The sequence below is a fragment of the Falco biarmicus genome, chromosome 10 (genome assembly GCF_023638135.1).
Source record: "Falco biarmicus isolate bFalBia1 chromosome 10, bFalBia1.pri, whole genome shotgun sequence".
Taxonomy (NCBI): Eukaryota; Metazoa; Chordata; class Aves; order Falconiformes; family Falconidae; genus Falco; species Falco biarmicus.
In genome coordinates this window covers 34,196,707-34,222,415 of record NC_079297.1, presented here as the reverse complement: position 1 = coordinate 34,222,415, position 25,709 = coordinate 34,196,707, and the positions used below count along the sequence as shown (strand labels likewise).

The 25,709-nt window shown below is 52.4% G+C and overlaps 1 protein-coding gene and 1 long non-coding RNA gene across 2 annotated transcripts in view; both read left to right on the top strand.

The window, feature by feature from the left end:
* The first annotated feature begins 4,188 nt into the window (after positions 1-4,188).
* LOC130156043 (uncharacterized) lies at positions 4,189-8,198 on the top strand. Its single transcript, XR_008824303.1, has 4 exons — positions 4,189-4,256; positions 5,506-5,690; positions 6,428-6,541; positions 7,529-8,198. It is a non-coding gene; the product is annotated as an uncharacterized LOC130156043 (long non-coding RNA).
* A 5,723-nt stretch (positions 8,199-13,921) lies between these two features.
* Positions 13,922-25,709, top strand: part of SLC25A22 (solute carrier family 25 member 22) — a 42,482-nt gene continuing 30,694 nt past the window's right edge. The window contains 1 exon segment of the mRNA XM_056354171.1: positions 13,922-14,303. The gene's annotated coding sequence lies outside the window, so the exon portion shown is untranslated.

Genomic DNA, 25,709 nt, shown 5'->3' with positions numbered 1-25,709 from the left:
TAGCATTGCCAAGCCTTGATTTCCCTGCTTTTGCTGGAGAAAAGTGGCTGGAGAGTTTGCTGGTGGGAAAACTTGTGTGCCTGCAGCATCAAGGACTTTCTTTCCTCCTGCTATTTGTTAGGTATTTGAATCAAACAGCTACTAAGAAGATGCCTGCAGCCTCCTCCTGAGGAGCGATGGCCAGAGGGGACCACACAGACCATGTATGCTGGTTCACCTTGTGTGGTCTCACAGCTCTGAGCTCTTGGGGACAACAGAGCCGGGGTTGGGGTAAAGCTGTCCCCTTCCCGCACCCCCTTCACTCTCTGGCTGCATCCACATCCCCTCTCACTTCTTAATGTCAGAAAATGAAACCAGACCTGCTGGGTCAGTGGTTTCTGGGTGATTCCCGGCATCCAAGCTGACAGCCAGCTGTGAACCTGTTCATTTCATTCATAGTTTGGCTGTACTCTCAGCAGCCGGATGCTGGAGGCCTCCCCTATTTCCTCTGTGCCGTTACCTTTGGCAACCCACCCTGTGGTCCTAATGGGGAATGAGATCAGGCTCGGTTGAGATTGATTTTTCCAGAAAACGATGTTGACCGGTGCTAATTATATGTTACTGCCTCTTCAATCTTTATTACTTAAATAGTCTAACAGCGCTCATCATTATCAAATCACATCCAGAACGGCCACCAGGCCAAGGGAGCAGTGATCAAGCTTGCCCAATTTGGCTTTTTTAAGTGTTGGTTTAATATCCGCACTCATCAGGTGCTTGGGGATTTCACCGGCACTCTACAATTTATTAAAGCAGAAAGCAATGCAAATGGGGAAGGAAGCTGAAAAATACGACTTCATGAAAGCCTCTTTCTTTGGCCAGCAGACTGCACTTGACCCATGTCCTCGGCAGGGCTGCTTTCAGCCCACGGCCTCTCTGGCAGCTGGGCTGAAAGCAGCGCAGGATTTTGAGACTCGTGCAGGAGGAGCTTTCTGGCAAGCACAAACCTGGTATAATGCTGTGTGTGCCGTGACGATGACAATGTTGCCTCGTACAGGAGGTCCTGAGGTCTGCTCTTCGCCTTGTATCAGATGCAGACATCACTGCTTTTGAAACTTCACTTTGTACCAAATGGTATGAAGTCTCTCTTGTGTCTGTCAGAAGAAAAAATTTATGTCTGAGAGCAGAGGAAACCTTGACAACCTGGCACTCGCTGAAAGCGAACTTTCTTACTTTCTTCCTCTGCTTTTTTTTGTTCCCTCTTTTAAAGGCTGCTGGAAGAAATGGGTCCTTTGCACCAAGAAGGTTACAAAGAGCAGTTGTATTATGCAGCAGAACCAAAAAAAAAAAAAAAAAAAAAGGGTGATTGCAGCCCTCTTAAAATTCAGTGCAAAGCCAACCAGCACTAACCTCTTCTTTGCCAGGGGACGGTACTGTCCTACCAGCACATCTATGGGACAGCACGTTATGATAAATGGTAAAATCTATCTGCTTCAATCCATGCTGAGTTCAGTTCAGCTTTTGTCCGAGTTGGTATAGCACAGTGAAACCCACCAATGCTTTTGCAAAACAGGGCAGGGTGAGGACCTGCCACCACCATTGCTTGTTCCCCAAACTGGAGGAGGCCTGCATCAGTGCCTGACGCAGCAGCCTGCCCACAACCCATGCCCACTTTCCCAAGGACATGGTAGACACAAGGCTGTGGGGTTGGACAGACTATGCCGGCAACTCCTTATCCACAGCACTTGCACTTTGCTCCTGTGATGGAGCATCTGAAAAATGGCATGGTGCACAGGTCTCTCTCCTTGATGAGGCACCACCTTTCTGGAGGATGCTTTCCACCTCCTGTGCTGTATCTTTGCATGCTTTGCCCAGCATAAGTTGAAAAGCGCACGAGCTGCTCCCTTTTTCACCTACATCCAACTCATTAGCATTGGCTTCTGATGCTTCACTGGCCTCTGGCTTACATCTTCTTCTCACCTCGGTTACAGCTCCCTGACTGTGATAAACAAGCTCCTCTCACTTTCAGGTGTGTGCACAACTCCGATGTTTCTGGGCTGTTCTTTGCAGCGCCATATAATTGTCCTTTCTCCCATGTATGAGATGTCCTCATGCCCTGGTTTTGGCTGTGACAGAGTTAATTTTCTTCTTAGTAGCTGGTGCAGTGCTGTTTTGGATGTGGTGTGAGAATAATGTTGATAGCACACTGATGTTTTTAGTTGTTGCTAGGTAATGTTTATACTGACTCAAGGACTTTTTAGTTTCTCAGGCTTTGCCAGCAAGGCTTAATGGGCACAAGAAACTGGGAGGGGACACAACCAGACAGCTGACCTGAACTAGCCAAAGAGGTATTCCATACTATGGGATGTCATGCTCAGTATGTAAACTGGGGGGGCTGTTGGCTGGGGCCTGTGGATCGCTGACTGGGGACTGGCTGGGCATCGGTCAGCACAGGGTGAGCAATTTTATTGTGCATGACTTGTTTTCTCCCTCCCCTTTGGATTTCATTCCTCTCCCCTTCTCCCTCCTTTTCATTATAACTGTTATTGTTATTATTATTATTGTTCTTTTGGTTTCATTTTATTTCAATTATAAAGTTGTTCTTACCTCAACCCTTGAGATTTACATTCCTTTCCGATTGTCCTCCCCATCCCTCTGGGTGAGAGGGGAGTGAGTGAGTGGCTGTGTGGTACTTAATTACCGGCTGGGGTTAAACCACGACACCTCATTAGCCTGACACGCTCCACCATCCTTGTAGCCACTCTTCTCTGATCATCTCCGATTCACTGCACAGGCTAACTGCGTATTCGTGCTCTGCTGGCTCCTGTGAGCCTTCAGCACAGAGCTGGTAATGCCAGGCTTGCTGCATCTGCTATGGTGCAGTGCCTGCGCACCTGAGCAGGCAGGGATGCTTTGGAGATGTATTCCCCTGGAGATCTTTCCCCCTTTCCTTGGTGGTCTTGTTACCAAAAATCGTAACCAGGAAAATTCTCCAAATTAAATGATTGTTTAGAAAGCCGACGTTGGCTTATTGCAGGGCTGGGTTACACAGGGGATTCTTCCTCCTAACATGCACACCAAGTTACTTGAGGGTATACATTATACACACTAGAGTACTTGCATATTCATAGTACATTACATATTCATTTTCAGTCGCGCACAGGACTGGTTGCACGTCGCTCGCTTCCAATGCAAACAAGCACGCACCCTCAGACAGCACCACTGAAGCTTCTACTAACTCCGCACGCTCCCCAGCGGGGTTTGCCCGCTCTCGGGGGCTATCTGAGTCGGAGGTTGTGATCTCCCATGACTACAATTACCTTTGTCCTTCTTTCAACTAATTTTCTGTGGGTTGCAGCACCTCACCAGCTTGTCTCCTTTTGCGGCCAGAACTTCCCCACTTGGAGGCTTACTTCTGCACGATTTAGGTAACAGTGCTCTTGTCCCCATCCTTGTTGACTCCCTTGATTTGAAGTCCTTTCCTTCATTAATTTTGATGACTCCAGAGGGTCAGCTTGATCTAAACTTTGCGCGCAGGTTTGTCTGATGTATAGCCAAGCGCTAAATCAGAGTGACAATTCAGGAGTGTAGGCATGTCTGGCACCCGCGGGCGTGCTGCTGCGAGGCGTGGGGGCCCAGGGGGGTGCTGCCATCCCCTTGCCCTCACCCTCCGCCTGCGGGCCCCACAGAGCCAGGCACTGGGGTGTTTGCGTGTGGCCTTGGGCCCTGTCCCGCTGCTGGAACCACGGCGAGGCCTGTGCGGCCCAAGGGCCATGTCTGCCTGCGGGCCTCCAGCGGGGCCCAGCCGGCCACGACCGGTCTTGATTTATTTTGAAGGGTCGTTATTGTAAAGGGCCTTCATTTTGAAGGGAAGCGGGATTTACTCCCCACCTCAGGCCGTTTCCCGCCGCCCCCGCCCGGCCAGGTAGCTGCAAGATGGCTGCCGGGTGGGCTGCGGGCGAGCCCCTGCGGCGGGGCGCGGGCTGCGTGCGGCCGGGGCCGGGCACGGCGAGACGCCTCCCTCACGCCCGGGGCTCCCCGCGGGGGTCGCGGCGGCCCGGGGACGGCGCCGGCCGAGGGGGACGGCGCCCAGGCCCGGCAGCCCCGGCGCGCGTTGCCGTGGTGACCGCCCCGGCGGGGAGGGCCCGGCGGCGGCTTTTCCTGCACCGAGCGCGGCCGGCGGGGGCAGAGCTGAGCCGGGCCGCGCCGCGCCGCGCCGCTCCGCACCCCGCGCCGCACCGGTCACCGGCCCCGGCGGAGCCCGCCGCCGCCCCGGAGCGGTAAGTGCGGGCGCGGCCCCTCCCCGGCGCTCCGGCACGGTTCCTCGGGCCGCGGCGCCCCTCGCCCGGCCTGGGCCCCGCCGCGCCGGCCCCTCGCCTCAGCGCTGTGCCGGGCCCCCTCCCGCGCCCCGGGGCCCGAGGGGCCGCCCCTCGCCCCGCGGGCTGTGGGCTCTCCTGGGCCCCCTCTCCCCGGGGCGGCGGGCTCCCCTGGCCCCGCCATGTGCCCCCCTCACCCCGGGCTCCTCTGGCCCCCCGTGGACCCCCCCTTGCCTCAGGGGCTGCGGGCTCCCCTGTCCGCCCATGTGCCCTCCTCGCCCCGGGCTCCCTACGTGCTCCCCTGGTCCCCCGTATACGCCCCTCACTCCGGGGGCTGCGGGTTTCCGCGGTCCCCCCGTGTGCCGCCCATGTGCCCGCGTCTCCTCAGGGCCTGCGGGCTCCCCATGGCCCCTCCAGGTACCCCCTTTGCCCCGGGGGCTGTGGGCTCTGGCCGTGCCATGTGCCCCCCTCGGCCCGGGGGGCTGCGGGCTCCCCTGGGCCCCCGCTTCCCCACCTCACTCCAGGGGATGTACGCCGCCCTGCTCCCCTCACCCTGGGAAGTGCCTGTCCCCCCAGCCACCCCCTCACCCAGGGGTGGGGGTCCCTCTGCCCGAACGTGGGGCACGGGTGCCGGTGTGCCCGAGCCGAGCCCGGGGCCGTCACCCTGTGGGGCTGGGGGCTGCAGCAGCATCGCCCTCCCTCTCCCTGCCCACGCCGGGGACACTGCGGGTGACACGTGTGCGGTTTCAGCTGCGCTCTTCAGTGCCCCGAAGCTGCTGCTTTTCATACTGAAAGCGAATTGCGCGGTTTTCCGGGGCTTCTGATTTCTGGGGCGGTTTGTAGGGTCGTAGCCTCTGGTTGCAGGGCAGGGTCCTGCATCTTAAGCCCTGCCGAGCTCCTTGCAGGCTCTCCTAAGCCAGATCTGTGTCTCTTTCAGGTAGGTCAAGGTTATTGTGAATGTGGGTAGGCTGTGGGATTTCCTCAAGGTCACTCTGGGCGGTGGACCCCGAGCATCCCCTCATCTCCTGCTGCACCCTCCGGAGTCACTGGGCTCCCGCTGGGCGAGGGCGCAGTTGTGGAAATCGGATTTTCCAGTGCCCCAGACCTCTCTCCTGCAGAGCTTCTCAGCTTTTAGATTCTGCGCTTTGCCGGGCTGATACAGTGACAGACATCAGAGCAGGATCCCAGCTGTGTTTGACCTAATGTCTTTCAGACAGTAGGTGTTTACAGTTAAGGATGATGTTTTTACCATAGCACGTTCATCTCTAAGAGTCTCGCTGCTGTTAGGATCTGACCTTTCGTGGCATGGCTGCTGCTTGTCGGGATGGTGTCTGCAGTGATTTTGATCACTGCAAGTCACTGTGGCTCTGCCTCTCCAGAACTTGCTTCTTGGCAATGGTAAGCGAAAGGCAATTGAACTAGAGTGGTGCTTGGCTGATAACGATGTATCGTGTGCGACTGGGATGGCGGTCGATGTCTTGTTCTCTGCTTGTGTTTTGCTTTCCAGGCTGTTACAAAGGTGTAGATGAGGTCTAATAGGAGGCGTTACTCTAATCTCTTCACCAGAAAATAAACACCAGTATTTAATAAGGATTTACCCCCTTTGAATGCCTTGCCTGTAGAATTTTTAACTATGCGCTACCACTCCTCCTTGTCATTCACACAGGTACGGTTTTCCTCCTGGTGCCGTGCCCTTGGGCTCGTTTGCTCACTGAGTCCCTGTTGTAGTGAGGAGCATTATGTTCTGAGGGCGATGGTGATCAGTGCCAGAGGTGGATGGCCGAGTTGGAATAGGGAGCAAGTTTGTGTCATAAATTGGAGCCTGGCATTGCTCTGAAGGAGAGTCTGCAGTCTCGCTTGATGCCCAGCAATCTTGTTAATGTCTTACTAAGATGCCAGGGCCCTAGAAGATCCTTCTGCTGCCATTTTAAGAAGGGGTAGTGTGCTGTATTAAGTTACTAGAAGGTAGAAATCACTAACAGCCTGTCAGGGCTGTTTGGTCCCCTTTTCCTGCCAAGATTTAAATTAGTGGGCAAGATGGGGGATTATCTACCTCAGTGGCCAAGGTTACAGCAGTATGTACATGTGGAAGTAGCCCCCCTCCACTGGCTTCTGTGTCACATTTTGTGTTGTAGGTCTCTGACGGGGCAAAGCTGGGGTGGAGAGAAGGGACTGAGACACAGCGGCTGGTGTTTGGTGTGCCTTGAAGCCTGGAGGCCATGACAATTTGGAGCTGTGCTCTGATTAAGGTGTTATAATACAGAAAGTCTTGCTTAGGAGCTGTAAGCATTTCATGTACCTATGCATTTGTTCTTGCTTAATTGTTGTCATGCTGGAAATTGTGAAATAGTAGGAGGCAGAGATTTTCAGGAGTAGGGCAGCAGCATTTTTAGGTGGGAACATGTGCTGTGTTCAGCTACAGTAAAGCACATCTAGAGCCAGCATCCCCGACACGGGCCAGTTTTGCAGATTCCCCTAAGAACAGCTTTTCCATGAGCGGTAAAGCCCGATCTAGGGAACACCCTCATTGCAGGATGTGTGATGACCATGCAACACTGTGAAAATAGTTCATTATCTCTGGTACTCTGGGTTTTATCTGAATTATCTGCAGCCAGGAGGCTGTAAGAGGAGTGACTGATGAGCTGCTCCTCCTCCCTCAGCAAGGAGCACCTAGGTGTGGTGTAGGACTGTGTGGTCTCGGTCTCTGGTCTTCCAAAAGGCCAGGCTTTGGGTTTTCTGCTAGGCTGGGGGTTACTTTGTTTTATAGATGTTGGCAAACCTCTGGACTGTCTTTCACCCTTCTGTGGAGGTAAAACACTCTTGGAGGGTAATTACCGTATTCATGGTAGCTGCTGTAAGGTGACATGTCCTTGTGAAATTTGGGGGTTAAAAGGTTTGTGTGGTGAGAAGAAAAGTTTGGAAGTGTTGAATGTAGCCATGGAGGGCATTGTGTCCCTTGGTGCCAGCTGGCAGCAGGTCTGGCTTGTTCCAGGGTGATGCTTTCTTTTGTCACTTGATCCCTGGGCTCACCTGGGGGCAAGAAAGTGCAAATCTTTTGCACTGCCAAATTTCCAGTGCCTGCAAGATGCCCTGCTCAGGGTGTATCTCTTAGGGCTGTTTCTATCTGCCTAAAATCATATTGTGCTGCCAGAATGACATGAAAGAGCTTTGAACTACGCCCCAAGGGGGAAGGAAAAGGGGTGGAAAAAAGCAAAATATTTTTGTTCTGTTGTCAGGAGATCGCGCGCTGGGGAGATGATGTGTAACCGAACCAGATTTGGAATGGCTGGGACAAACATGTTTCCTTGTGATCCTGAGCGCTGCGGTTTGTGTGTATTACAGTAGGATGCCGATGGTCCTGTGAAGGGCATTTCTGCAGTTTCCCCTTTTCTAGGCTGTTTGAGAACAGAGGCTCTCTAAGCCTGCCTTCTTCCTAGCTGTCCTTTTTCAGAGTGGTTTGGGTTTTTTTTTTCCTCTGTTGTTTTTTTTCTTTGTTTTTCCCCAGAATGAAGTCTCTGCACAGCTGTTGGCAGGTCAGCAGTGTCCCAGAGCTGTGCAACTTCATCCTTGACTAGAGTAGGTTGATGTAGCTCTGGCAGAGGCAGTGGAGCAAATTTGGCTTGCACCAGCTGAGGGTTGGGCCATCAGGTGGGAGCCCTCGAGCTACAGGAAGAGCGTGGACGTGCAGCCTGTTTAGCCTGTCACTTCAAAGTTTGTTAACGTCCTGTTGGGCCGCCGGTTGGACACGCTTCTCTCCCAGCTGCCTCCGCTCCCCTGTTTAAATCTGCAATACTGTGTGAGGACAAGTACCTGCGCCTCTCCTTCAACAGCAGCAGTGCAAGGTGGGGGAGAATCTGCCTGGCCACAGCATCCTGCCTTCTGCTACTGCAGCTACAAAAGGGCTGGTTAGTATTCCTTTTACATCCCTGTATGTGTTCACCTAAACCCTTAACCGTGTTTTCAGGAAATGCAAAGGCCTGCTCTCATGCCCGTGTTTGCACGTTTTTCTCTCTTAGAAGTACCCAAACACCTGCACTACCGGGAATTTGGGAGAGTTGGAATTATCAGTTACGGCAAACGAGCTACGGATGCCGCCTAATGCAAGCCAATGCGTTGTTTTTATTTTTTGTTCTTGAACATGTTGTACACAGTACATGTATCTCATTGTGCGTTGCTCATAAATGGCTGTGTGGACTCCAGCCTTGTCTGTCTGCAGTGAGCAGGACATGGCTGCAGTGGGCTCCTCTCTGCTGAAGAGGTGCCTGAGGTCTGAGAGGGCAGTGTGGTTTGGCTTCCCCAGTGCCATGATTTGATGAAGCCTTCCTCCTTCTTCAAGGCTGAGTCCTCTGGGCCGTGCCTGACTGATCGGAGTGGGGACCATCGTTCGGCCACATCCAGCTAACAGCACGGTGGGCTGCTAGAACTAACGCTGTGTTGCTCCAGCTGATCCTAACAGCAGATAAATAATTTTTCCTGTGCTCTTCTGTCTGCCTTCCAGTGCAAAGATAGTGGGAAGGAGGCAGTGGATTGAACTGTCCAGTGTGAAACTGGATGTTGCTTTAACCTTGCAGTATTGACTGCCAGGTAGTTCCAGTTGTTGTGAAGATAAAATAGCAGGGGGTACAATAAACAAGGTAAAATCCCAGACAAACCCAATGAAAAGACCTTGTCAGTCTGGGCGGTTTGGATTTCTGTCTGGCAGTTTCCTCTTACATGTCTGCAAATATAAAAGCGTTGAATACTTGCTGTCTTAGGAGGGCTGCCCAGATGGAGATTATTTGCTTGGGGAAGGGAAGGGCACTCGGGCAGCAATACTTGTTCTGTGTCAGGAGAAATGTGATGGGATACCGTTTATTTAATTTGTAGGGTCTCTGTTGATCTTGATGTAATGCTGACTGTGGTGAGCTGCTCACAGGAATGCAGTCTTAGGTTTATTTTAAACTTTTTCATAACTGGTTCTTGTTCTTTTTTTGGTGGTGCTGTTGTGGGTGGGTGGCTACACGTTGTCAAACCTCCCTGTGCCCTTCTCCTTCCTTTGCTGATGCTGCTGGTGTGTGAAGTGTCAGGAGACTTGTCTGGATTTATTTTTTTTTTCCCTTTCCTGGGTCTGTGGCATTTATCCAGAGGCCAGGAGGAGAGAGGCTGAGTTGCCCAGAATGGCATGAATTCAAGCAGCTAGGGATGACTGAAGTCACATCAAAGACTGTGCCTGCCCCACCTGGAGTCTGTCTCCATGGTTGGGGCTCATGCTCTCGATTTAAAGGCTGTCCCAGCTGTGAGGAGCTTTGTGGACAAAGTGGGGAGAGTGAAGGAGAAGGAAGACTTCCCCTCTTACACCCAACAGCAGTGCTGCTGCACTGAGTGTTTGGCTTGGAAGAGGCCTTCGGGAACAGAGGTGTGTGCTTTTCTTTTTTAATTGGAGCACAAAGATACAGGACTTCCAGCAAGCCATTTTAGTGGGAGAGAGATGCTGTGTGAGTGAGCTCTTAGTCTGGCCCAAGGCAGAAGGCTGTCCAGGAGCCGTGATCCTTCATTTCTGAATTCAACTGCAGCTTCCATGAATCCTTTTTTGCTTTGGCAAGGGGCTGGGCTCTGTGGTGCGAAAGCTCCTAGCCAGGGCGAGCGCTGGCTTTGTGTGGGTTGCTGCATGGAAGGAAGCGGTAGCATGTGGTGTGCTTAGTCTGGACCAGCACATCTGTCATTTCTGTTGCTGCTGAGTATTCTGCCCTTGTCACTGCGGTGTCTGCCCCCTTACTGCCTTTAACGAGTGTGCTGCCTGCACGCCTTGGCCGGGGAGGTGAGGGCAGTTCCCTGTTGCCTGCCGGGTAGGGTGGATGGAAACGCCTTCTCCAAGGCCACGTGCAGACTGGGAGCTTGTTTGGTGCCCTGTTCAGTGCTATGCTCTTTGCTCTGTGGTAGTTAGGGATTTATAAAAAAGAAAAAAGAAGGAAGCATGGTTTAGGGACAGGATATGTTAGGGGCTAGCAGTCAACCTGGGTACTGCTTTCTGCTTGAATACATGGCCTTGGATAAGCAGTAAAATATCTCCCTGACCCTGTCCCCTACAATCAAATAGGGACAGCAGTGCTGCCAGGGTTTTGCCACTTGCACGCAATAGTGGTGGCAGCTGTTGCAGCAGATATGATCTGGTGTAATAAGTGGTCTCTCCTTCTGGATGCTTCCTTTTCCTTTTCCATTTTTTGTTGGCTTTCTCAAGGGTAGGGGTAGCTTCCATCCGCTGGGTAAGCTGAACTCTTCCCTGTAAGGCAACAGGAGCACTTGTTGGTTCATCTCATCCTTCGGAGCAACTGTTGTTTATGAAGGCTATTTTCTAAGGGTAGTAGTTCTTTTAAAGGACCTAAAACATACTGTGTTGGCCTGACCCCCTTCCCCTGAACTGTCCTGCTCATTTTGTTAGCAGCTAAATGTGTGCATGACCTCATGACCTGAGCAGCTGTTGTCTTTTTGATGCCCCCTCCCCCCTTTTTTTTTTTCTTTTTTCCAGAAACTTGCAATCTAGAATTCATTGGTGCCCCACTCCGGTTCTTCAAAACCCATGGAGAGCTTGAAGGAAATAGCTTGGATACTGAAGTGATAAGTGCTACAGAAATGCCAGACGCTATATAAACAACTAAACTCAGCCCCCGGCCCTGCCTGAAAGAGGGATGATTTGCAGAAATACTTCAACAGATGGTCTGAATTTGACTTTGGAAAGGGGGGCAGAAATGCCAGGCTGGTGCTGAGCTGCGTGTGGGCGCGTGCCCGAGCGCGCTGTGTGGTGTGCTGCCTGCCAGCACGCTCCTGGGAAGGCTGAGCTGGCTGCTCCCGCAGCCGCTACGTGCTCAGCATCCGTGCGCTGCTGACTCGGTCCCTGCGGCTCTGCCAGGTCCCTGGCGTGGAGCGAGCTTCCCCTGTGGGGAGTTTCGGCTGTGCCTGTTCGGTGGGCTGTTCTAGTGGAGGGAGCTGCGGCCAGTTTTGGAGGCGTGGGGTCAGCTCGTGGCAGGGAGGCGGTGGAGCCGCTGTGCGGCTTGTGAGACATTGCTTGGCATGCAGGTGAGACTGCAGGAAGGCCGCGGTGTGATCTGACACTGCGTTGTCTCTTGCACTGGCAAGGTTACCTGGACCTGTGGCACTGCAAATTGAGGTGCTCTGGAGCTGGAAGCAAACAGATCAGCGGTGGCAAAGGGCGTGTGCTGTTGGACACACCTGTGTGGATATGTGAGAACTTGCTGGTAGCCTGAAAGGACATGGGATGGGAGAATGTTTACATGGCATGGTCCAGGACCCTGATGAACTCTGGCAGAGCTGGCTGCTGGGGCCAGCCTCCCCTCTCCTCCTCTGGTGAGGTTACTGCTCTTGCAGGGGAAGAACAACATAGTTTCCCCAGCTGGTACCAGACCTGGGGTCCTGGCATCAACCGTGGCAGCAGCAGAGTGCTGCACCGCCTCTCGTGTGAGCTCTGCCATGGGGCGAGCAGGTTCCCACGTCAGTAGCCACAGCTGGCTCCAATGGGGATCGTGGATTGGAGTCCAAAAGTTTTTGTCTGAGGACCTGTGGAGTAGAGCAGCGTGCCTGGTTCCTGTATTGCCAAACCGTTGTTAGTCTCCCAGTGCAAGGTGCCTTTTACACTGCTCACTGGTGCAACAATTTGTTTTTGTCTAATGCTTTTTGCCGTTCCTGCCGTGTGCTTTTTGGCGAGACAGTGTTGGTTGCTAATTAGAGCAGGGATGTGAGGTGTGCTTCAGGGGTGAATTTTTTTTTTTTAACTTTCTGAAAACAGGTCTAATTCTGAAGCAACGCAAGATTAATCGCTTTACTGAGGATGCCTAATGTGTTAGGTAAGTTCTTGTGGATACATCTGGCAGGTAGCAGCATTGCACTGCGCATGTGGAGTAGCCAGGTAAGACATTAAATGTCCAGAGAATGACTTTCCAAGTTTGACTTATTTCACTTTTTTTCCTCTCTTTTTCCTTTCCTGTGTTACCCATCTCCTGCTCTGTCTAGGTGAGCAGGACCCTTACGTGTTTTCATTTGCTTGTAGCCTCCTAAATATATTGTCTTCCTGCTGGGAACGCCTTGCCTGCCTTGCGGTCTGCTGATTCACAGCACTCCGGGTGAGCAGGGAGCTGGTGAATGGATTTTGCTGCAGACTATCGAGCTGTGAGGTGGTGGTTGCAGTCCCCTTGACAATTCCTCCGCTTGTTTCCCTGGAGGAGCTGCTAACCTCCTTAGGAGCAGCATGACCCTTGTGGAGCTGCTGACTGTGTTTAGCAAGGAACCATTTTGCTGTGATCTGAACAGCTTTGGCATAACAAAGCTGAGGTGGGAGGAGAGAAATGCTCTCTTCGATGCAGGAGCAGAGCAGGTATGTTCATATACCCCTACAGCAAAGGGGGACTGGCAGCAGCAGTGTCCTTTATCTCCATTCCTGTGGCTGAGGGGCAAGGAATGAATATTGATTAACATGACATTTAACTGGCATTTCTTCTAGTGTACTGGGAGCATTAGTCAAATACTGCCTTCAGTGGCTAGAAGTAATGAGACAGGCTTCCTTCCTCAGAAAGGTCTCTACCTGTTGCTGCAAAGTGTTTGGGAGGCTGGGAGATGTCCCTTTGTTATCCTGTCTACTCTCCGTGTCTGGTTTCTTGTACAAAAAGCACCTGAAATACAGTCTTGGCTCTAGCAAGCAGCTGAGCTTGCAGCGTATGTGCCAGTGTTTGCATGCTTACGTGGTGACTCCTGCTCAGTGCTTCTCTGTCACCTCCACCCAGCTCTTAACTCCAGTGGGTGACACAGGAGGGTTTACGTCCTTTCAGACCCAGGGGTTCTGTTTCATTAGGCTGCAAGATTTTAGCATTGCAGCCACATCGTTGGCTGGCCCTCTTGGGGCACCGTGGCTCCTGCTAGAGGGGCAGGGTGTGGGCTTTGCTGGATGCATTGCTTCTTCCAGCCAGGCTTGTGCGGTCCCTCTGTGGGACCCTGAGTGACAGCTGGCAGTTGACGTATAGCCCCACAGCCCTCTGGACTTCTAGGTCTTTTAAATAATTTTGTTCAGGGACCAGAAGCCTTTATCTTCCAGGTTTCCCTGGAAGGTACTCTTGTTCGGTTTTAGTGTTGCTTATTGGTTCATTTTTTTTTTTTTCCATTGCCCACAGCAGTCAGGCTTCTGCTGAGAGGAAGGCAGCCCTGCTTCTCACTCATGCCTCTCTTTGTTTCGTTTTGGTTTTGGGTTGGTTTTTTTGTGCTGGCACAAGCATTTGTGTGTTCACAGCAACACGCTGACCTGGGAATAGGCCTGGTCTGAAATGTGTTCCTCTAGTTGCTGGGGGAAGGAAAAGCTCCCTCCTTTTTGGCAGTAGCCTGAAGTTATGCTGGGCTAATGCTTGAGTAACCACAGCCTCTGCTGGGAAAGAGAATCATGTGGCTTGAGAGATGCACTTTCCGGGGCTAAAAATCCCTGGTATGGTTTCCTTCATAAAAACACTTGCATCTTCTCTGCCAACCCACTGTCAAGGCTGCATCGAGCCAGTACCTCTTTGTGCAGGACAAACTGTTACACTACTGCTGTGGCCCTGGGTCTCGCCTGGTGCCCTGTCGTAGATTCTGTCTTTGAGGGGCAGAGTCCGCATCATGTCTTTTAAACCACCCTGCAATTCACGTGGCACAGTCCTTGCTGCCAGAGGAAGGTGGGTGCTTTCAGGCCTCCTGGGGGTGGCCATGTGTGCTGCCAGATGCACACGGTATAGGAAGAAGTGGGAACAGACAGGGGAAAAAAAGCCCCATGGCTTTGCTTTGCGCTGGCACAGTCCCCTAGTGTTCACAGGAACAAGCGTGTGTTTCAGAAAGTGCTCTGTGAGCACGTGTTCTGTGGGGATGCAAAGAAATACAACCGACTTCCTCTCCTCTTCCTCTCCCTCCCTTGCACGCGAGGAGCCGGTGGCGGTGCCTAGCAGACACCCTTAGCAGGAGCACAGCCGATGCCCAGGGAGCTCCTTGCCAGGGGTGGCAGAGGTGAGGGATCTGGTTACCCTTGGGCTGGAGGGATGGGGGGCTCCTCTCTGAGCTTATCTGAACCTTGCTGGGATTGTGTGTCTGTCTCCTGCTGTCCTTTTGCTTCTCCCTGCCACAGCTTTCCCCTTGCTGTTTCTGAAGACTGTTCCTATTTTGACATGGGAGATGCACGTGGTCCCGCCTGTCTGCCATGGGTAGGTTTAGGAGCCGGTTGGATTGCCTAACCTGGTCGAGCTCACCCTGCAGCTTCCATGTGCTGCCTGTCCGGCCGAGCTGTCCCCGGCTGACTTGGGGGACGTGGAGCAGACAGGTCTGGGTGAGGAGTGGTGTGTGGCAGGATGCTGAGTGACTTGCAGCCCCTGGTGCTGTTCTGTGGCTGGAGGTGCCGGTGCCACGTGGTCCCGGTGGGAAAGGGGCTGCCTGCAGGATCCCAGGCTCACAGACCCCAAGCAGCAGGGTCCTCTGGGATGTCCTCTGGGCCACGGTGGTAGGAAGGGACAAGCTGGCTGGCCCTTTGGAGAGGGGATCCTGTGTCTATCGATTGCACCGAGGGCTGGGCGAGAGAGCAAGGCTTTTTGCACGTTCGCAGGCTGAGCGAGCCGTGGGGTGCGAGCTGCAGGGCTCCCATGCTTCTCCTCCGAAAGCTGTGTCAAGGCAAGTAATTTCCGCTCTCGCACAGCTATTATGAAAGAGCCTGGGTTTGCTGCACCCCTCTCTCCCTTTGCCCTCAGGGCATGCTGGGCTTGTTAGAATTAATGTAATTAGCACATGCCTTATTAGCTCACTAAGGCACAAAGAACTCATGTATATTTGTAGCCAGGTTAAGCAGCCCCTATTAATTTAAGAACCATGTCCTCAGTGCATGGCAACAGTTAATCACTGCTGGTGACTCAGGATCAGCCAGTACGGAGGGAATTTGGGCAAGGTGTATATGCATGCGGTTCTCTTTTATTGTGTTATTTTTTTATTAACGAGCAGAGCTGTGAAGGGAATTAGCAGCAGGCGCAGTAGACGGAAGGAGGCTTTCAGTGCAGGTTTGATAAGCAGCCAGCCCTGGATATTTCCTATGCTGTATGGAGAAGAGGATCTATAGAATGGATCAGTGTGATGCAACACAGGCTGGGAGGTGGAAATAATACAGAAATAAACATTAGTAACCCTTGCTTGAACTCCGCTTCAATAGGGTTATGAACTAGGTACTGATAGTAATTTTGCTTCGCTGTTTCCCCTCAGTGAATCCTGGGGCAGAGGAGGTGGCTGGTGTGTTCTGCTGCTGGTCATAATTGAGAGAGACTGCGGAAGAACAAGGTTTTCAGGAAAGAACAAAAAATAGTTGCAAGCAATTTCATTCTCTGCAGTGCCGTGGTCCTCAGTCTCTTTTGCTGGTCTGAGTCTTGCCACACACAGAGCTTAGTCAGGTCCTGTGGGATGCTTCCAGGATGCTTGCTACCCGGTGTTTTTTTAGTGGTTCCCCTCATCTCACCCGTGGAAGATGAAGGTTTTGCAGGTGAGTGCCAGTTTGTGCCCTACCACCCTGGAATGATGCAACCTGCAAGGCCAGGATGGTGGCGTGTGTCTCTGCTCCTGTAGCCTTGCATGTGGGCTACTAAGGTCCTGCACCGCTTCTAAAACTAGTGGATTAAGCATTTTTGGGGCTCTCTTCAGCCAAGATCACTACCCATGCAAAGGAGGCTTCCTGCGTTTCTTCTCCCACTTCTCAAAATAATCAAAGGCCGTGCTCTTCGTGATGATCGTGAGCTGGGAGGAGGAGCTGGAAAAGTGGTGCTAGAAAGCAGCTGATGTGCTTGCACAGCTTTGGTCAGGTTTTCTGCAAGAAGCTCTTGGGGTGAGGTGCAGGTATCCTGCCTGCTCCCCCTCCCTCTTTTTACTCCTCTCATTTGCTGTTTCTGTCCCTTGCCAAGTAGGCTTGGGCTGTCAAAGCCTGAACTACTCCTGGTCGTCGTGGGCTTGCGCAGGAGCATCGCTGAGAAGATAAGGCTATTACAGGCAGACAGGCAAGGAATCCCATGAAATTGGGCCAAAGTGTGTATGTGCCTGTGATAACGTGCCCTCTCACTGCAGCTGGCAGGGGACCAAGTCCCCAGGCTCCAGCAGAGACGACAAGCTCCTCTGGCTCGCATCTGCTGAGGACCTGGCCCTCCTGGGAGGCACAGTGGGAAAATAAAAGTCTGAGATCTCTGTGGAAGGACAGGGGATGCACACGAGTTTGTCCGCAGCAGGTTGGAGCAGATAAACTTATTTCTCCTTCCTTAGAGCCTGTTCCTTGGGACAGCCCAATGCTTGGATGAAGACCCTGTGAGTGGTTAGTGGGGTGAGGAGCTGCGATGGTATACGTACTGGTGATACGGAGGTACCCATTTGCAGCTTCTAACAGGTGCATTGCAGGGGAAAAAGGAAAAAAAAAAAAAGAAAATTAAAAAGCGTGTGGGAAGAGAAATGGTTGTTGAGGTACTTCAGATGCTGGCTGGAGGTGGTGATTTTTTTAAAAAATAGATTTTATTTTTCTTTTCTGTGTTTCACGGGCACTGCTTGGCTTGATGGGTCTTTCTGTACAGGGTCAGAGCAGCCCACTGGCTCGGAGCTGTGGGCAGCTTTGTGCACACTGAAACAGAGGGTGTTTTCCAGGCCACCATTTTCAGCCAGTGAGGACTTCTGTTCCCTTCTCTCTGTGCTCGGTGGTTTGGAGAAGGAAGGAGTAGCCTTGATGTGGTGGAGTTTAACCCAACAGGTTTTTGGTCTTCCCTTGCGTTGCTCTGTGGGAGCAGCCGTGTGTCAGAGCCAGCTCAGCAGCCCCCTTGCTGGGTGCTGGGCTGGAAGGGATGGACCCTAACTTATAGCCCTGGAGTAGCTGAAGTTGGGGCTATTTCTGGCATGTATCTTGTTCAACGTCTGCTGAAGGAACACAGTGTAGGGGAAACAACTTGGATTAGTGGTTTGGTTTTCTTCTCAAAAGAAGAGGGTTTTTTCCCCCCCTTTTCTAGGGCTGCATACAGCATTCTGAGAAAAACTGTACTCATCTTGTGACATGAAGGTGGTGGTCATCATAACGGTCCATCCTTGAGACAGCTGCCACCAAGCTCTCCAACTTGTGGGCCATCACCAGAGTCCTGGAGGGCTTGTATTGCATCACGTCCATCCTGCGTGCCCCATGCTAGCCCTGAGGCAGGACCACCAGCTCTCAGAAGGGGGGCTCGCAGCAGGCACAACGCTGACCAGTGCTGTCAGTCCTTCCCCTCTGCGGTCTGGGATCTGGCAACGGTGAGCCGGCACCATCCCAGGAGGACACGCTTCAAGGCATCTAACAGGAACAGCTCTGTGGGTGTTTGGTGTTGCTCTGATGGGGTACTGCTGCAGCTTGGCCTGGAAGGATGCTTACTCCTCCCAGCCGGGCCACTGGCACCCCTTTCTATCAGAGACCGGTCTGCTGAGAGCTGGGAGCCCTGGTTTTGTTGCTGGAGGGGAATGAATGGTCCCTTTCATGGCCCAGGACCTCAGCTCTGTGCTCTGCTTAGTTCCTACTGAATGGGCTAGATTCCAACCCTCACTTTCCCTTGGGCTTCTCGGTTGATTGTTTTTAATTACTGCTTTGTACATGGTGATTATTTTAAATTGGGAGGGGGAAACCTTTATCCTACTCTGCCAGTCTCTTGGCAGAGCACCTGAGTGAGGAATTTGCATCATTTAGTTTCTCGGTGGTACATCCTTCCAGATCAAAGTGTTGGTCTGTCTGTTGCTCTGCCTTTTCTTGACCACCACAAATTATTGAGGAGGAAACGCTGTATACAAGTTATTGTTTGTCCTGTCAGCTCTGTCTCCCGTCTGCCAGACTCCAGCTTCTCAGCAAAGCTGTCCTCTTTCTCCAGCTAATGCTGCATGTCTCTGAAACTGTAATTTCTTAAAAACTGGTATGGGGAACTGATCCAGGGGAAGATGGGTTTAAAAATAGTCAGTCACGCCAGTTCAACGTGTGACTACATGATTTCTCAAGTGGCACTTGGAAAGGGGCATCACTGGTAATAAGCACCCACTTATGTCATCCAAAGATGTCCACGCTGCAGAGTCGGTTGTACACCAGCATGATCACGTGTGGGCAGTTTTACTGTCTGTCAGTTAGCTTGTGCTTCCACTGTTGGCTTTTCAGTTGCAAAATAATGTAGGCCATTATAAACTTAAAGTAAATCGTCTTTATCCCTAGAGGTTGCCACATTGTATATAGTTCATTGTGTTTGCATATGGTTTAGTTGTTCTGTAGCTACTTTTTAGAGATCCCTTTGAATTGGTGCAGGTCTCTACGGACCAAAGGCTGGAGCTCACCACAATTTTCAAATAAAATGCTGGGCCCGATTTTCTGCTGTGGCTGTGCTCTGACCTCATATCACCGCATCACTGAATATTTTATGAGATGCATGGAAAGGTTTTTTGGCCCTCTGGCTCCTCCACCTATTGGACTGTGTTTCTGTAGAAGCCATGGAGAGCCAAGACTGCATTTGCCTTTGGGCACATGTAGTTGGCCGTAATTTGGAGACTTGTTAATTGTGTTGTAAGTGTTGAGAGGAATGAGAGGGGTGCAGAGCTTGATGTGGCATTTGTGCTGAGCAGAGGAGCCAGGTCTCTGGAGACTCATCCACTAGACCCACTTGCCTTTTTAAGAACTCGGAGAGGAGTCAGCTTGAGATGGGAAGGGCACTGACATCTCCCGTGAGCTTCCTTTGCTCCCCTTAGTCTTGCCTGCGGTGCTGTGAGCACTTTTAGACCTGTTGTCTCTCTCTCTCTGAGAGAAGGCACTGCAGTTACTGCCTTACGAGAATGTTTTAATGTGTCGCTGTCTTACGGAGCGGGACTCTGCTATGTGTTCTCAGTGAGATGGCTGCAAGCTCATTTGTCCTCTTGAAACCTTCCCTCTGGTTCCTTCAGCTTGGCAGCGCCGATGACTTGGACAGCAAGACCGCGTGAGCCCTGGGTGAGTCACTTCTCCTTCGGCTGTCCTCACTCATCCCATCTTGCAGTGCAGCTGCAAAACCTCCAGGACAAGGGCTGTCCTTGACTGAAGGTCTGTGCAACCCCTAAAATAACTGGTCCCGGGTCTGCGCTGGGGCCTCTTGGTGTGCTGCAGTGCCGATACCCAAGCCCGGCTTCAAGATGAACGTTGACTTTCTGGCTCTCGATCTGGGGCAGTTTCCCAAGACATGCAAAGTTGAAGGGCGTATCTGGCGTCTGTTCCAGATCTGCACAGGCCTGCTCCTCAAGTCTTTCTGTCTGACTTGAATGCAGATGGCTTGGCCCTGAGCAGTTGCCCTTTGCAAACCTTTCTGCCTGGCTGGAGTGGGATGTGCTCTAGGAACTGGGGTGTGATCCAGTGTTAGGACCTGTCAACTGGACTCTGTTTTCTTGAGCTGGCCTGGAGTAGAGCTGAGGGCTAGGAGAGTTGTCTGGGAGAGAGACCACAGTGATGCAAGGAGAGGCCTCCGTGGGATTCCCTCTGTTGAGCAATAGGGCAAACAGCTGCTACACCGATCTGAGCAAGCTACTGGGTGGTTGGCCTGGAGAAGGTCTCCAGGCTGGGAAGGTGCTTCTCTTGCTGCTCACAGTGCCTTTTGGAGGCCTTTCTGCAAGCCTTAGCTCTCACAGAGGTGGTGGAAGATGCCTGTTGACTTGAGTTACTGCTTAAGGCTTCTCAGTAAAACAGGCAAAGTTGCATGATGCTGTACAGGGAATGGGGGGCCAGCCTGTTGCTTCCAACAGGATGGAGAGCCCGGAGGGGAGCACGTGGGAAAACTGGGTGTGTTCCTCCTGCTCCTGCTGCCTGAAGGGAGGAGGATCACCATGTCCTTCCCTGCTCTTTTGTCCCTTTCCTTTCCAGTGCATGCTGTTCCACTCACTGTGATCCTTGCTTTGGAATCAGCAGCTAGGTTGGCTTTTCTGTGCATCAGAGGCCAAGCAGACAGAGGGGCTGTTGCTACGCGCAGTAAAGTGTCTGTCCGATGTCTTTTTTTTATTATTTGAAAAATCAAATTTTTTTTGAAATTTTTCAATTTGAAATTTGAAAAAAAAAATTGATTTTTTTTTTATTTTGAAAAAAAAAAAGTCACCTTTGGCTTTGCATAGAGGTGATGCCAGTGACTGAGGCCAGCAGGCAAATGGAGAGAGAGCACAAGCTGCCTCCAGCATGTGGTGGGACTTTTGTCCCTGAGAAAGGGGGGTTGGTTGGACCAGTTCAAAAGAAGCTCTTGAGTGCTGAGCCCTCTCCTTCCTTGGAGAGCGGTGGAAATGGCTGTGTTTCTGAGGCCAGTTTTGTCATCTTGGCTGCCACTGTGTGAAGGTAAATGAAGTCTCTGAATTTCCTGTAATCTCAAATAAGGCCTGAGGGAGAGGATAGTCACAGCACTGTGCGTGCAGTGTCAGAATACAGGACGTTGCTGTAGTCCTGGGAGCTTGCAGTGTTGTCCCCTGTGACACTTCCAGCATGGCCCTTTTGTGGCTCTTTTCCCATTGCAACGTTACGGGTAACTGCACAGGTCCAGATGGGTGAAGGATGTTGCGGGCAAATGCCTCTGCTAAGATGTTGGACTCTTTTTGTTTGTGCCTTGTTTCTTCCTAAGCTGGAACGTTGTCATGGGAGCAGGGTGCTCCTCAGGCTGCCAGTTGTGGTTGGAAGTCCTGTCTGAAGGGCAAGTCAGCAGCAGAGCCGTGACGAGAGCGCTGGAGCCTGTGCTGCTAATCAGGAGTTTTGGTCCTCTCTTGAACCTCCAGGTGCATCCAGGTAAATCTATACTGCCACCGCCTCTGTTCGCAAAGCCAAACACCTCTGGAACATGCCCTCAGTCCAGGGGCTGTCCTGCGCTGCCAGAGAACTTGCCTGTTTCTTTGTGTCATGAGGGAGATGTTTTGAGGTGGTTTATCATCGTGAGGTCTGGCAGCATGGAGAAGTTGAGACTCCCCGGTCTGAGCCCAGTTTGCACAGAGGGCAGACGCCAGTTGCAGGGGCAAAGTTTGCCCGCTGTTTTGCAAGGGTGCCAACCTGACTGCTTTCACTGTGAACGTGCTCTGGCATTTTTGGCTGTAGATAGGGGGGTGTCAGGGGACTCCGATCTTGAGCAGCCAGCAGGAGGGAAGCCGCACAGGGCAGAGGTAAGTCGTGGAGGACAGAAGGGACCGCAGGAGCTGAGGGCTCTTGCTGGAGACTGTTGAGAAGGAGGAGCGAGCGCCCTGCGTGCTGGGGCTCAGCATACCCACCGCCTTGCAAGCTGAGTGGGCACTGTGCCACTGAGCCTGTCCCCGTGGGGGTGCGAGCAACCAATGGTGCAGGCAGGTGGTGTGCCACCTCCCCGCTGGGACTTTGGCCTTTTTTCACCTGAGGTGAGGAGGTGACCTGCCCTGGGCTCAGTGCTTTCAAAGCCCAGCGTGGTAGGGGACAGTCAGCCGCTGACTGCGTGGCAGGTGAGTTTGCATCTGCAGCCCCGGGGCTTCTGGGGCTGGTGGCAGAATGGGATGAAGGGACTGCGCTGTCCCACTGCACAGATGGAGAGGTGACAGTCTGTGACAGTGGGGGAGCGTCTGCCAGTGTGTTTGAGCTTTGTTTTATTGAGGACTAATGCCCTGCCTGGTGCTGCAAGGAAATTCATGGCAGTCCCTGCTTTTGAAAGCCTAAGGGCAAGTGAGCAGCAGGGGTGAAGCTGCCACCAATTCCCTTCATCCCCTCTATCCCGAAATGTCTTGAGCAGGCAAAAGCCAAGTTGGCAGCCTCTCCCCAGGTGAGATTTTCTGATACCACCTCCCTTGTGTGCTTTGTGCCAGCATGCATCTGGAAAGAGCTTCTCTCAGGAAATATTTGTGGTTCAGTGTGCACTCCTTAAACCTTAGCGTTGCGATTGCAGCTTGGCTGCAGTCATTAGCAAAACTTGGCAGGGTGTCTGCACCTTCAAATGTCTTTGCACCGTGAAGGGAAAGGGGTCTGCTGATCCCAGAGGGTTTCTCCTCTCCCAGCAGGTACTAGTTGCTGATTGCTTCCCCCGGACTTCTGTGGCTGTGAGCGGTTGCATGGCTGTGTCCTCTTGACACGGTGGATGCTGGCACAGTTTTGCTCTGTCCTCTTACCCTCTGAGCCCTGCATCTGGATGTCAGCTTGTCTGGCTGGGGCACTGAGTTTGTCTGCTCTCGAGGCAAATGGGAATATGTGGAAGGGAGTCCTGTCTTCCCCTTCGGCTCTTTATTTTCAAGTCAAGGTTGTAGTTTGAATATTTGCTTTCAGTGACAGCTCCAGCACGTGCTGGCCTTCAGTTCTCTCTCATCCTTGCTTGACCGCTCTGCACAGATGTTAGCGCTGGCACAGAAGCAGGGATGGGAACACGTGTTTGGGTGTAGGGAGAGGATGGGGTTGCTTCCTTCAGCCGCAGCACCTGCTGACGTTGGCTAAAGGTCTTCTGTCAAAATGGCAGCCTGCATGCACTCAGGTAAATCAGCATGTCCAACGGTCTGCGCCCAAAAGGCTGTGCTCAGTGCTCAGCTGCGGTGTGGGGCTGCTGGGGAGGGGGGAGCCGGGGAGTGGGAGGGCTGGCGGAAGGCAGAAGCGAAGAGCCAGCCTCTGGGAGGGAGCTGCTGGCGGGACCGGGGAAGCTGGTGGACTGGGAGCCTGCAGCTGGCTTGGAGGGTGCTGCATGGTGGCTCTGGCAGCCTAGCAGAGGGAGAGCAGGACAAGAGGGAGGATGCTGAGCTGTGGGGACCCCCAGGGTCAGACTGTGGGCAGAGCAGTGGCATCTGCAGGTAGAGGTGGCAACCCACTGCCACAAGGCAGTGTGGTGGCAATAAGTGTGATGAGTGTGGTCAAAGAGGTGTGGGTAAACTTAACCTGTTCTTTCCCCACGGTGGCTCGGCTTGTGGAGATGTTGAGTGCCTCTGTCTCCATCCCAGCTTGCCAGCAGCACACATGGCATGTATGTGGTGAGACTGTGTGCTCCCCTCCATGCCCCAGGCTGGGCTGTGATTCTCTGGTAAGCACTTTTCCTTCTGGTGATAAGGCAAGAGTCGAAGGTTAAGAGTCCAGCCCTGTGCCCCAGGCTGATCAGGAGTGCAGCAGGTCTGCAGCAGGCAAAGGTTGGCCATCCTGGAGAAAAGCTTATGTTTGGGTAGTGTGGGTGGATGAGCCTGTGTGGTACGTGGCAAGGCAGGGGAGCAAAATAGCACCATTTTGCCCATGCCTGAGGCTGTGAGGACCAGCTACATCTAAAGCTGGCTAGGCTGGCATTGTGCTTCCCACAGTCTGGCTGCTGTCGCTCTCTGGAGCTGTATTTTGGGAGCTGGGAAATGGGAGAGGCTGGGCTGAGGAGGCTCCTGGGCTGTCTGTGTGTGGCAATGTGAGCTTCAGGCCCTTTGCACCACCTCTCTGCCTAGCACAGAGGCGATGCCCTGTGCTGCAGCGTGCGCGACACTCTGAAACTAATTTACTTGATCATTTTAATAAATGTAGAAGGGACATCCCAGTGTGCGAGTAATGGGGCATTAATCCATGCTAGCTGTGTTAACAGCACTCTAGGAAGGAATTAATGCCACATAATTCATTGCCCATGCAGCTCTCGCTCTCTTAATTATGGGATGTTCAATTTAGGGAGCCCATTCCGTGAGGGCTACTCAGCCTCTTTGGCTTTGAGTTGGGTCTCTGGCAGTTCTTACTTCCCTTGTCTGTTCACTACCAGTTTCCTCCCTGCTCCTCTGTTCCTTGTGCCATGCAGGTTCCCAGTTCCAGTGGCGCAGTTGTCCACTGGGCCATGGAATTTAACCATACCAAGACCTTCTGAGGCATCAGCACCTTTTTGATGCTGCTGGCTTGTCTGCTGCCCCAATGCAGATGCTGATGGAAGGTTTCCTAGGAAGATGCAAGCCCTGCTGCCATGGGAAGCCCTCCAGCTACACCCCTGCTTGGCTGCAGAACCTTTGCTTGCCTGCTTTTGTTTGCATTATTTCGCTCCTGAGAGCACTGTGTTCCTGGGGAGATACACTCAGGTTTTCACTTAAATCTCTTTCCTTTCTAGGTTAAGTGTGTAATGGTCTGGACTTGTTTTTTAAATACTCTAAGAAATTACCGGCATCCTCTTCCCAGCCTCTGTTTTTCCTCCTCTCAGGCTGCAGGACTGCAGCAGTTCTCCTGCCCTGGGAGGGATGGGAGTCCAGCTCTCCCCAGGAACTCCCTGGCGAGGGTGCTGGAGGCTTCATCATCCATCCATCATCTTTTACGGGACTTGGGGAGTTCTGTAGATTACAGCAAAATGCTGAGAGGTTGCAGTGACTTTGGGTTTGTTTTGCAAATAGTCATTCGCTGGAGCTCTGTTTGAACACACAGAGCTCAAATAAGCTTTCCACTTCAGTGCATTAAAATCCCTTAATGCATTAAAATCCCCTGGCCATGGACATTCAGGCTCTGCTGTGCCAGGTGCTGTATAAACAGTTATCAAGTGCTGGTGTCTGCTGTAAAATGATCACATCATTCGCTTCCCCTCGCTCGTCCGCGGGTTGAGTAGCTTTTGTTAGGGGAGATGATACTAGTCCTGGCATTTGCTGGCCATACAGCCAGCACCAAGGAAACCTGTAACTTTGCCCAATTTTAAACCCAGGAAGATTTTGACCCCTTCTTGCTGTGTAGCTGCAGTAGGAGCATCAGTTCCCTGGTGAGAAGCAGCAGTTTTCCAGCTGGGTCAGACAGCTGGGCTCCGTAGTTACTGGGCAGGTGGAGAGCTGAACCCAAAAGTCAAGGGGAAAAAAAAAAAAAAAGAGGGAGGAGAGAGCTAAACCCAGCTGTCCTGAGTCCCTCTTGGTGTGGTAGCATCTTCTCCCACCCGCATCACCCGACTTGTGCCAGCAGGTAAGAAGCAGCCCTCTGATATCTTTGTGTGTCCATTTCAGCGTCTCACTTTCCAGCTGGGTGGTGGTGGTGGATGCTAGCAGCCTTGCTGTCTTCTCTTGGCGTGGCCCTTTGCGGTGGCTGCCTGGCCTCTTGGATGTCCTTCTGCAGGGAAGTGTGCAGCAGGGACAACAAGGGGGGAGTTTGCCAGAGCTTGGAGTGGGATGTTGGAACCGCTTGGCGCATATACTTTGTCAGAGCTGCTGCCTCAATAAATACAAATGTTCTATTGAGGGTATAGATATTATGCCAGGGTTACAGGCTTTCAGCAACCGGTCTCCCTGTATTTTTAGATTTGGTCTTATTCTGGTTAAATTGATAGAGAATTAGATTAACCTGAAACAAACTGTTCTTGCAGACATGCATATGAAAGCAAAAGGGTTACAGAAGTGTGTAGTAGCGCGGCGTGGTGGGTGAAGTTTGCGTGCAGTGGTTTGGAGAGGAGCCCCTTTCCCTGGTGAGCTGCGGGTGCTGGTCTCTCGTGGCTTTGGCTG